The following is a 13,511-nucleotide window of genomic DNA, read 5'->3' as shown; positions in this document are numbered from 1 at the left end:
TTGTGTAGTAAGATAGTACTATAATGTTAGATGTTCTATCTATTGAAACATGCTTGGTATAATTGATTTTTTGTGTGTAGTAAGATAGTACTGTAATGTTAGATGGTCTATCCATTGAACAATGCTTGGTATAATCGGTTTTTATTGCATAGTATAATAGTACTATGATGTTAAATGGTCTATCTATTGAAACATGCTTGGTATAATTGGTTTTTATTGTGTAGTAAGATAGTATTATGATGTTAGATGGTCTATCGATTGAAAGATGCTTGGTACAATGGTTTTCATGGTGTAGTAAGATAGTACTATGATGTGAAATTGTCTATCTATTAAAACATGTTTGGTATAATTGGTTTTTATTGCATAGTAAGATAGTACTATGATGTTAGATGATCTATAAATAGAAGCATGCTTGATATAAATCGTTTTTATGGTTTAGTAATATAGTACTTTAATGTTAGATGGTCTATCGATTGAAAGATACTTGTTACAAAGGTTTTTAAGGTGTAATATTGATATAATTGTATTTTATTGTGTAGTATAAAAGTACTATGATGTTAGATGGTCTTTGAATAGAAACATGCTTGGTAAAGTTAGTTGCTTGGTACAATGGTTTTATGGTGTAGTAAGATAGCACTATGATGTGAAATGGTCTCTCTTATAAAACATACTTGGTATAACTTGTTTTTATGGTATAGTAAGATAGTACTATGATGTAAGAGGGTCGATCTATTGAAACATGTTTGGTATATTTGACTTTTATGGTAAAGTAAGATAGTACTATGATGTTATATTGTCTACCTATTGAAACAAGTTTGGTATAATTGGTTTTTATTGTGTTGAAAGATATTACTATGATGTCAGATGGTCTATCTATTGACACATGCTTGGTATTATGGGGTTTTATGAAAGACGTGCAGTGTTTGACAGTAAAGGAAAATTCACCATCTTGAAAGCGGAACAATGAATCAAGATATTTGCCTTACGCCTTAACCGTTTAAGAAGAAAGGTCATATGAAGGCAGTTTTCGAAAAAAAAAAAGACACACAGTTCCCTTAAATAACTAGTGACAAATGAAGAACATATTATTGTCCTATCTTGATACATTACTAAAAATTTAATAGAATAATGGAAAGTTATAACTCCGATGAAGAAACTGTTTTTTTTTATTTTTGAATTTGCCCAAGGGTCCCATATTAACTTTTTTTATATACCCAAAGGTCCCTTATATTTATATAAAAAAATATCAACCGTAAGGTAGATATCAACTTATGTTTATGAATTTAAGTTGCATGAATTTAAACTTCGTTCAAATAAAACATAACGCTGCCATTAATGATAAGCATTTTACTTATACAATAGTGTATTGTATAGATAATTAATTACTTATACGCACTAGAATATATTTTCATATTGAAGCATAGACTGTTCTTAAGTTATTAACACAAAAATGTTTATCTAAATACAAAGACATATCCGATCAGAAACGGAAGACATGGAGAGTTTACTAATACAATGAATCAAGAAATGTGCCTCATTCCTTACCCTTTAAAGAAGAAAGTTCATATGAAGGTGGTGTTTAAAAAATAAAGACACAAAGTTACCTTAAATAACAAGTGACAAATGAAGAACATATTATTGACCTTTTTCGATACAATACTAATAATTGGAGAGAATATTAAAATGAAATAACGCCGATGAAGGTGTAATACCACCATTGATTTTCCCCTATTAGTCTTTGTTAAATTTGCACTTTTCAAAAAATTGTGCAGAATTTATCTTTGTTTCAAATAAAGAAATACTTGGTATGAGTAAAGTTTTATCCTGTCCACTTCTATAGAAAAAGTTTAACATAACATTTCATTGCATATAAGAAAATAACCATCATTGGAAGTTAACCAATCAAATTTCTCCCCTTATTCTATCTGTGTACAAGGTTTAGTCACCATGTAACCTCAAGATTACAAAATTTTCTATAGAAATCACAAATAAAAAATAATGGTGTTTTGAAATACCCAAGACATATGTTTATGACACAGAAATAGTTTTACTGCAATAAAATGTAGGATTAATTACCTACAACGGTCAAATTCAAGGGAATATTTTTCAACCGGATGTGACTTACCATGATTTGGTGGTATCACACCTGAAGAAACTTTTTTTTATTTTTGAATTCGCTCAAAGGTCCCATATTTACTTACTTTATTCACCCAAAGGTCCGTTTTATTTATCTAAAAAGTACAAACCTTATGGAAAACATGAAGAGATTGCTTATAAAAGAAAACTCACCATCTTGAAAGCGGAACAATAAATCAAGACATTTGCCTCACGCCTTACCCTTTTAAGACGAAAGTTTATATGAAGGTAGTGTTCGAAAAATAAAGACACAAAGTTACCTTAAATAACAAACGACAAATGGAGTACATATCATTGTCCTTTTTTGATGCAATAACAATAATTGGAGAGAATATTGGAAAAAAAGAACTCCGATGAAGAAACTATTTTTTTCTTTTTGAATTCGCCCAAAGGTCCCAAATTTACTTATTTTATTCGCCCAAAGATCCATTTTATTTATCAAAAAACTATCAACCTTAAGGCAGATACCAACTTATGTTTATGAATTTAAGTTACATGGACTTTAACCTCATTTCAAATAAAACATAATGCTGTCATTAATGATAAGTATTTTAATAATATAATAGTGAAGTATATAGATAATTAATTGCTTTTACGCACCAGAATATATTTTCATATTGATGCATATATTGTTCTTAAATATTTCACACAAAAATGATTAATTGAAATAACAAGGCATATCCGACCAGTTATGAAAGACGTGCAGTGTTTGCCAATAAAAGAAGACTCACCATCTTGAAAGCGGAACAATGAATCAAGGCATTTGCCTCATGTCTTACCTTTTTAAGACGAAAGTTTATATGAAGGTAGTGTTCGAAAAATAAAGACACAAAGTTACCTTAAATAACAAACGACAAATGGAGAACATATTATTGTCCTTTTCTCATACAATACTCTTGAATCCCTCTACTGTACTGCATGATACTATTTGTTGTGGCAGATGATTCCAACTTATAACTGTTCGTGGATAAAATGAATATTTATAACTGTCTTTAGATGTTTGTATTTGCCTAAATGAGTGTGGATTGCTATGTCTGGTTCTATTGTCAAGTGGGATCAAAAGATTATGTGTAGGAACTGCAACAATTTCATGAATAATTTTCTAAAAGATAACAAGTCTGTATCGTAAACGCCTAATTTCGAGTGGGTACCAATTTAGGTCTGTCAGAATTTCAGTAACTGAGCTGGTGTTATGGAAGCGGTTGCATGAGAAGCGTGCTGCTCTTCTCTGAACTTTTTCAATTTGAAGAGTTTGTTGTTTTTGATGTGGGTCCCAAATTGTTGAGCAGTACTCTAATTTTGGTCGGACAAGAGCTTTATATGCATGAGCTTTAACTTTCGGTGATGCTATATTTAGGTTTTTACGAATAAATCCAAGGGACTGGTTTGCTTTTGATGTCATGTTATCTATATGTTTGTCCCATTTTAAATTTGATTGAAGAGTTATGCCTAAACTTTTTCTAAAGAGTGATTGTGTAATTTATAGGTAAAGTCTAAAGGTTTGCGTTTTTGAGTTACACTGAGGATGTTGCACTTATCAGGGTGAAAATGCATGAGCCAGTCCTGCTCCATCCTGCCAGCCGCTTCTAAGTCAGACTGTAATTTAAGTGTGTCATCTGTTTTTTTAATTTCCCTATAAATAATGCTGTCATCTGCAAACAATCTTAATGTACTGTGTTCAATATATTCTTCCAAATCATTAATGAAGATTAAAAATAAAATTGGACCAAGCACTGTGCCTTGAGGTACCCCAGATGTTACAGGAATTTTATTTGATGTTTCACCTTCAAGTACTACTGTCTGTGTTCTGTTTGTTAAGAAATCTTGAATCCAATAATATGCATTACAATTAATACCATAGCAACCAATTTTATACATGAGGTGGTGGTGTGAATCTTTATCAAATGCTTTTGCAAAATCCATTATTATGATGTTTTCATTATTTGAATTTGCAAGATCTTGAATAAATGATATTAGCTGAGTTTCACATTTTGATAAGCCGTAGATTTTTACCACTAAGGTTCATTGTATTTTTGCCCTTTTTGAAGTTGTAGTTTAAGCATTTTTAATACGTTTCCGTTGGCAAGGTTTACGTGCACATGCACTTGTTTTGGGGATTGTCAGCCCACCATCTGTTGAAGTGGTGGACTCTGGGATTGCGTTTAACTTTCTCCCATGAGTCAAGAATTTTTGCAATGCAAAAGCCTTTTCTTTCTCCGATTTAATCTACCATAGAGCTTTTGTGCATTGAAAATGGCTTACTGAGGAGCTTAACTTAAAGTATCCATGTTTAGTACAGTCAATCTAGCATAAATTTGAAAGCTATTTTCTTTTGCATATTCTTTTAATATTTATTGCAATAATTAATTTTAATTAAAAAAATATGTTTTCTTGTCGCTAAATAGTTTCTTGTCGCTTCTTGTCGCTAAAATAATTCTTCTTGTCGCTTCTTGTCGCTTGTCGACGCTTCTTGTCGCTAACATTCTTGTTGTCGCTAATTAGTGAGACCGGAAATTACAAACACTTTAAATGACAAGTAATAGCTTTTCTAAAAAGCTTGCCGTATTTTAGCTGATTATATTGAGATCAGTGGTTTGTGAGTAGTTTATTTTTATTGGAATATTGCACTTCAAGCAATATGAAAACATAGCGCTTTTTTCTACTAATAAGTCGTTTTTGTTGTATTATTGGTGGACCCGTGTTATAATGGAAGGAGACTTAATAAAATTGAGAATGGAAATGGGGAATGATATTATAATAAAATGTATTCTGTGTGTATAACCAACTTGATAAAAATAGCATATAACGTAAACATACTTTTGAGGATTACTACTTGACAAAATGGACAACAGAAGGCAGTGGCGGATCCAGAGGGGGACGTAGAGGGCGAACGCCCTATCCCCCCCTTTTTGCTTATTTTTTTTTAAATGATTAATCATACTAGACTATGTGAACTTCGCCATTTCCTGTGAACTTTATTATTTAATTTTTATGCGACAATTCTTTACTTAAGAAGATATTTTTTGCCATAATTTACTGATTGTCAAAGTCTTGTGATTCGCTATGGTGGAGTTGACCAGTGCTTTCGAAAAACGTCGCTCAGTCATTTTGAAATTCAAATTACAGTAACATAGTATGCAGAAGTTAATTTTGTAAAAATAAAATTCCATTTTTTCCGTATTTTACTTATAAATGGACTTAGTTTTTCTGCCAGGAAACATTACATTCACTCTGTGGTTAAAGTTTTTGAAATTTTAATAACTTTCTTAAACTATACTGTATTTGTACCAAACTAGGACAGAAGCTTATTTATGATCATAAGATAGTATCCAGAAGGAAACTTTGGAAAAATAAAATTCCATTTTTTCCATATTTTACTCAAAAATGGACTTAGTTTTTCAGCCAGGAAACAACGCATTCACTCTGTGGTTAAAGTTTTTAAAATTTTAATAACTTTCTTATACTATTTTGGACCTGTACCAAACTTGGACAGAAGCTTGTTTATGATCAAAAGCTAGTATCTATAAGAAAATTTTGTTAAAATTTTGTACCTGTGTATCTGTATTTTACCTATAAATGGACTTAGTTTTTCTTCCAGTTTACATTACAGACAGTCTGCAGTTAAAGTTTTTAAAACATACTGTATTTTTACCAAACTTGGAGAGAAGATTCTTAGAATCATAAGATAGTATCAAGAGGAATATTTTTATTGATTTTATTCCTCTTTTGTTGAGCCTGCGATTAACAGCATAAGTAGGCGAGACACTGGGTTCCGCGGAACCCTTAAGAATTTTTTGATACAATACTAATAACTGAAAAGAATATTGGAAAGAAATAACTCCGATGAAGAAAATATTTTTTATTTTTGAATTCGCCCAAAGGTCCCATATTTACTTATTTTATTCACCCAAAGATCCCTTTTATTTATCAAAAAATTATCAACCTTAAGGCAAAGACCAACTTATGTTTATCAATTTTAGTTGCATGAATTTTAACCTTCTTTCATATAAAGCATAATGCTGCCATTAATGATAAGGATTTTACTAATATAATAGTGTAGTATATAGATAATTAATTGCTTATACGCACTAGAATATATTTTCATATTGAAGCATAGATTGTTCTTTAGTTATTTACACAAAAATGTTTATTTGAATTTCATGGCATATCCAATCAGTAATGAAAGACATGCAGAGTTTGCTAATAAAAGAAAACTCACCATCTTGAAAGCGGAACAATGAATCAAGAAATTTGCCTTACGCCTTACCCTTTTAAGAAAAAAGGTCATATGAAAGTGGTGTTCGACAAATAAAGACACAAAGTTAGCAACTTTGGTCTCTAAGGTGAAAAGATCTCAATATTGGCGTCTGGCGATCCAAATTGGGAGTAGGGGTCGATGAAATATTTTTTTGGCTTACGTTCACATGTTTCAGTATAAATAAAAATTCAGGCATGTAGTAGACACCCTAAGCATTAGTTTGAGCTATAACATACCTCAATGGCATGTCTTGGCGGTGCTGGGGGAAGATTTTCACTATAATTGATATTTGCCTTTATGTTGGTTTCTTGCCTTTTTTATGGTTTTTCGTGTTTCCCGCCTAATGAAGCACCTATTTATGTTGGAAAACACATGTTAAAGTTAGCCAAGGCCTTAACGGTAAAAATGACACCTTGTATAGACCAATGACATGCTCAGTTTTGTCTCTAGAGTGAAAAGATCCGGGGTAGGTATGGTCAATGTTGGTCAATGAAATATTTTTTGGCTTACAATCGCATATTTTAGTATAAATAAAGATTCAGGCATGTAGTATACACCCTAAGCATTAGTTTGAGCTATACTATACCTCAATGGCATGTCTGGGCGGTACTGGGGGAAGATTTTCACTATAATTGATATTTGCCTTTATGTTGGTTTTCCTGGCTTTTATGATGGTTTTTCGTGTTTCCCGCTTAATGTGGCACTTATTTATGTTGGAAAACACATGTTAAAGTTAGCCAAGGCCTTTACGGTAAAAATTACACCTTTTATAGACCAAAGACATGCTCACTTTGGTCTCTAGGGTGAAAAGATCCGGGGTAGGTATGGTTAATATTGGCGTCTGGCGATCCAAATTGGGAGTAGGGGTCGACGAAATATTTTTTTTGCTTACGTTCACATATTTCAGTATAAATAAAAATTCAGGCATGTAGTAAGCACCCTAAACATTAGTTTGAGCTATAATAAACCTCAATGGCATGTTTGGGCGGTGCTGGGGGGAGATTTTCACTATAATTGATATTCGCCTTTATGTTGTTTATTTGGCTTTTATGATGGTTTTTCGTGTTTCCCGCTTAATGAGGCACCTATTTATGTTGAAAAACACGTGTTAAAGTTAGACAAGGCCTTTACGGTAAAAATGACACCTTGTATAGACCAATGACATGCTCAGTTTGGTCTCTAGGGTGAAAAGATCCGGGGTAGGTATGGTCAATATTTGCGTCTGGCTATCCAAATTCGGGTTAGGGGTCGATGAAATATTTTCTTGGCTTACTTTTACTTATTTCAATATATATAAAGATTCAGGCAGGTAGTAGACACCCTAAGCATTAGTTGGAGCTATAATAAACCTCAATGGCATGTTTGGGCGGTGCTGGTGGGAGATTTTCACTATAATTGATATTCGCCTTTATGTTGGTTTTCTTGGCTTTTATGATGGTTTTTCGTGTTTCCCGCTTAATGAGGCACCTATTTATGTTGGAAAACACATGTTAAAGTTAGACAAGGCCTTTACGGTAAAAATGACACCTTGTATAGACCAATGACATGCTCAGTTTGGTCTCTAGGGTGAAAAGATCCGGGGTAGGCATGGTCAATATTTGCGTCTGGCGATCCAAGTTGGGAGTAGGGGTCGATTAAATAATTTGTTGGCTTACGTTCACATATTTCAGTATAAATAAAGATCCAGGCATGTAGTAAACACCCTTAACATTAGTGTGAGTGATACTATAACTCAATGGCATGTCTGGGCGGTGCTGGGGGAAGATTTTCACTATAATTGATATTTGCCTTTATGTTGGTTTTCTTGGCTTTTATGATGGTTTTTCGTGTTGTCCGCTTAATGAGGCACCTAATTATGTTGGAAAACACATGTTAAAGTTAGACAAGGTCTTTACGGTAAAAATGACACCTTGTATAGACCAATGTCATGCTCAGTTTTGTCTCTAGGGTGAAAAGATAAGGGGTAGATATGATCAATATTGGCGTCTGGCTATCCAAATTGGGGGTGGGGGTCGACTAAATATTGTCTTGGCTTACATTCACATATTATAGTATAAATAAAGGTTCAGGCATGTAGTAGACACCCTAAGCATTAGTTTGAGCTATAATATACCTCAATGGTATGTCTGGGCGGTGCTAGGGGAAGATTTTTACTATCATTGATATTTGCCTTTATGTTGTTTTCTTGGCTTTTCTGACGGTTTTTAGTGTTTTCCGCCTAATGAGAAACCTATTTATGTTGGAAAACACATGTTAAAGTTAGTCAAGGCCTTTACGGTAAAAACGACACCTTGTTTAGACAAAAAAATGCTCAGTTTGGTCTCTAGGGGGAAAAGATCCGGGGTAGGTATGGTCAATATTGACGTCTGGCGATCCAAATTGGGAGTAGGGGTCGATGAAATATTTTTTTGGCTTACATTCACATGTTTCAGTATAAATAAAAATTCAGGCATGTAGTAGACACCCTAAGCATTAGTTTGGGCTATAACATACCTCAATGGCATGTCTCGGCGGAGCTGGGGGAAGATTTTCATTATAATTGATATTTGCCTTTATGTTGGTTTCTTGCCTTTTTTATGGTTTTTCGTGTTTCCCGCCTAATGAAGCACCTATTTATGTTGGAAAACACATGTTAAAGTTAGCCAAGGCCTTAACGGTAAAAATGACACCTTGTATAGACCAATGACATGCTCACTTTGGTCTCTAGGGTGAAAAGAACCGGGGTAGGTATGGTTAATATTGGCGTCTGGCGATCCAAATTGGGAGTAGGGGTCGACGAAATAATTTTTTGGCTTACGTTCACATATTTCAGTATAAATAAAAATTCAGGCATGTAGTAGACACCCTAAACATTAGTTTGAGCTATAATAAACCTCAATTGTCTGGGCGGTGCTGGGGGAGATTTTCACTATAATTGATATTTGCCTTTATGTTGTTTTTCTTGGCTTTTATGATGGTTTTTCGTGTTTCCCGCTTAATGAGGCACCTATTAATGTTGGAAAACACATGTTAAAGTTAGACAAGGCCTTTACGGTAAAATGACACCTTGTATAGACCAATGACATGCTCAGTTTGGTCTCTAGGGTGAAAAGATCCGGGGTAGGCGTGGTCAATATTTGCGTCTGGCGATCCAAGTTGGAAGTAGGGGTCGATTAAATAATTTGTTGGCTTACGTTCACATATTTCAGTAAAATAAAGATTCAGGCATGTAGTACACACCCTAAGCATTAGTTTGAGTTATAATATACCTCAATGGCATGTATGGGCGGTTCTGGGGGAAGATTTTCACTATAATTGATATTTGCCTTTATGTTGGTTTTCTTGGCTTTAATGATGGTTTTTCGTGTTTTCTGCTAAATGAGGCACCTATTTATGTTGGAAAACACATGTTAAAGTTAGACAAGGCCTTCACGGTAAAAGTGACACCTTGAATAGACCAATGACATGCTCAGTTTGGTCTCTACGGTGAAAAGATCCGGGGTAGGCATGATCAATATTGGCGTCTGGCTATCCAAATTGGGGGTGGGGGTCGACTAAATATTGTCTTGGCTTACATTCACATATTATAGTATAAATAAAGGTTCAGGCATGTAGTAGACACCCTAAACATTAGTTTGAGCTATAATAAACCTCAATGGCATGTTTGGGCGGTGCTGGGGGAGATTTTCACTATAATTGATATTCGCCTTTATGTTGTTTATTTGGCTTTTATGATGGTTTTTCGTGTTTCCCGCTTAATGAGGCACCTATTTATGTTGAAAAACACGTGTTAAAGTTAGACAAGGCCTTTACGGTAAAAATGACACCTTGTATAGACCAATGACATGCTCAGTTTGGTCTCTAGGGTGAAAAGATCCGGGGTAGGTATGGTCAATATTTGCGTCTGGCTATCCAAATTCGGGTTAGGGGTCGATGAAATATTTTCTTGGCTTACTTTTACTTATTTCAATATATATAAAGATTCAGGCAGGTAGTAGACACCCTAAGCATTAGTTGGAGCTATAATAAACCTCAATGGCATGTTTGGGCGGTGCTGGTGGGAGATTTTCACTATAATTGATATTCGCCTTTATGTTGGTTTTCTTGGCTTTTATGATGGTTTTTCGTGTTTCCCGCTTAATGAGGCACCTATTTATGTTGGAAAACACATGTTAAAGTTAGACAAGGCCTTTACGGTAAAAATGACACCTTGTATAGACCAATGACATGCTCAGTTTGGTCTCTAGGGTGAAAAGATCCGGGGTAGGCATGGTCAATATTTGCGTCTGGCGATCCAAGTTGGGAGTAGGGGTCGATTAAATAATTTGTTGGCTTACGTTCACATATTTCAGTATAAATAAAGATCCAGGCATGTAGTAAACACCCTTAACATTAGTGTGAGTGATACTATAACTCAATGGCATGTCTGGGCGGTGCTGGGGGAAGATTTTCACTATAATTGATATTTGCCTTTATGTTGGTTTTCTTGGCTTTTATGATGGTTTTTCGTGTTGTCCGCTTAATGAGGCACCTAATTATGTTGGAAAACACATGTTAAAGTTAGACAAGGTCTTTACGGTAAAAATGACACCTTGTATAGACCAATGTCATGCTCAGTTTTGTCTCTAGGGTGAAAAGATAAGGGGTAGATATGATCAATATTGGCGTCTGGCTATCCAAATTGGGGGTGGGGGTCGACTAAATATTGTCTTGGCTTACATTCACATATTATAGTATAAATAAAGGTTCAGGCATGTAGTAGACACCCTAAGCATTAGTTTGAGCTATAATATACCTCAATGGTATGTCTGGGCGGTGCTAGGGGAAGATTTTTACTATCATTGATATTTGCCTTTATGTTGTTTTCTTGGCTTTTCTGACGGTTTTTAGTGTTTTCCGCCTAATGAGAAACCTATTTATGTTGGAAAACACATGTTAAAGTTAGTCAAGGCCTTTACGGTAAAAACGACACCTTGTTTAGACAAAAAAATGCTCAGTTTGGTCTCTAGGGGGAAAAGATCCGGGGTAGGTATGGTCAATATTGACGTCTGGCGATCCAAATTGGGAGTAGGGGTCGATGAAATATTTTTTTGGCTTACATTCACATGTTTCAGTATAAATAAAAATTCAGGCATGTAGTAGACACCCTAAGCATTAGTTTGGGCTATAACATACCTCAATGGCATGTCTCGGCGGAGCTGGGGGAAGATTTTCATTATAATTGATATTTGCCTTTATGTTGGTTTCTTGCCTTTTTTATGGTTTTTCGTGTTTCCCGCCTAATGAAACACCTATTTATGTTGGAAAACACATGTTAAAGTTAGCCAAGGCCTTAACGGTAAAAATGACACCTTGTATAGACCAATGACATGCTCACTTTGGTCTCTAGGGTGAAAAGAACCGGGGTAGGTATGGTTAATATTGGCGTCTGGCGATCCAAATTGGGAGTAGGGGTCGACGAAATAATTTTTTGGCTTACGTTCACATATTTCAGTATAAATAAAAATTCAGGCATGTAGTAGACACCCTAAACATTAGTTTGAGCTATAATAAACCTCAATTGTCTGGGCGGTGCTGGGGGAGATTTTCACTATAATTGATATTTGCCTTTATGTTGTTTTTCTTGGCTTTTATGATGGTTTTTCGTGTTTCCCGCTTAATGAGGCACCTATTAATGTTGGAAAACACATGTTAAAGTTAGACAAGGCCTTTACGGTAAAATGACACCTTGTATAGACCAATGACATGCTCAGTTTGGTCTCTAGGGTGAAAAGATCCGGGGTAGGCGTGGTCAATATTTGCGTCTGGCGATCCAAGTTGGAAGTAGGGGTCGATTAAATAATTTGTTGGCTTACGTTCACATATTTCAGTATAAATAAAGATCCAGGCATGTAGTAAACACCCTTAACATTAGTGTGAGTGATACTATAACTCAATGGCATGTCTGGGCGGTGCTGGGGGAAGATTTTCACTATAATTGATATTTGCCTTTATGTTGGTTTTCTTGGCTTTTATGATGGTTTTTCGTGTTGTCCGCTTAATGAGGCACCTAATTATGTTGGAAAACACATGTTAAAGTTAGACAAGGTCTTTACGGTAAAAATGACACCTTGTATAGACCAATGTCATGCTCAGTTTTGTCTCTAGGGTGAAAAGATAAGGGGTAGATATGATCAATATTGGCGTCTGGCTATCCAAATTGGGGGTGGGGGTCGACTAAATATTGTCTTGGCTTACATTCACATATTATAGTATAAATAAAGGTTCAGGCATGTAGTAGACACCCTAAGCATTAGTTTGAGCTATAATATACCTCAATGGTATGTCTGGGCGGTGCTAGGGGAAGATTTTTACTATCATTGATATTTGCCTTTATGTTGTTTTCTTGGCTTTTCTGACGGTTTTTAGTGTTTTCCGCCTAATGAGAAACCTATTTATGTTGGAAAACACATGTTAAAGTTAGTCAAGGCCTTTACGGTAAAAACGACACCTTGTTTAGACAAAAAAATGCTCAGTTTGGTCTCTAGGGGGAAAAGATCCGGGGTAGGTATGGTCAATATTGACGTCTGGCGATCCAAATTGGGAGTAGGGGTCGATGAAATATTTTTTTGGCTTACATTCACATGTTTCAGTATAAATAAAAATTCAGGCATGTAGTAGACACCCTAAGCATTAGTTTGGGCTATAACATACCTCAATGGCATGTCTCGGCGGAGCTGGGGGAAGATTTTCATTATAATTGATATTTGCCTTTATGTTGGTTTCTTGCCTTTTTTATGGTTTTTCGTGTTTCCCGCCTAATGAAACACCTATTTATGTTGGAAAACACATGTTAAAGTTAGCCAAGGCCTTAACGGTAAAAATGACACCTTGTATAGACCAATGACATGCTCACTTTGGTCTCTAGGGTGAAAAGAACCGGGGTAGGTATGGTTAATATTGGCGTCTGGCGATCCAAATTGGGAGTAGGGGTCGACGAAATAATTTTTTGGCTTACGTTCACATATTTCAGTATAAATAAAAATTCAGGCATGTAGTAGACACCCTAAACATTAGTTTGAGCTATAATAAACCTCAATTGTCTGGGCGGTGCTGGGGGAGATTTTCACTATAATTGATATTTGCCTTTATGTTGTTT

This window comes from Mytilus trossulus, chromosome 9, assembly GCF_036588685.1.
Source record: "Mytilus trossulus isolate FHL-02 chromosome 9, PNRI_Mtr1.1.1.hap1, whole genome shotgun sequence".
Lineage (NCBI taxonomy): Eukaryota > Metazoa > Mollusca > Bivalvia > Mytilida > Mytilidae > Mytilus > Mytilus trossulus.
The sequence above is the reverse complement of the archived record's forward strand: the minus strand, read 5'-3'. Positions refer to the sequence as shown.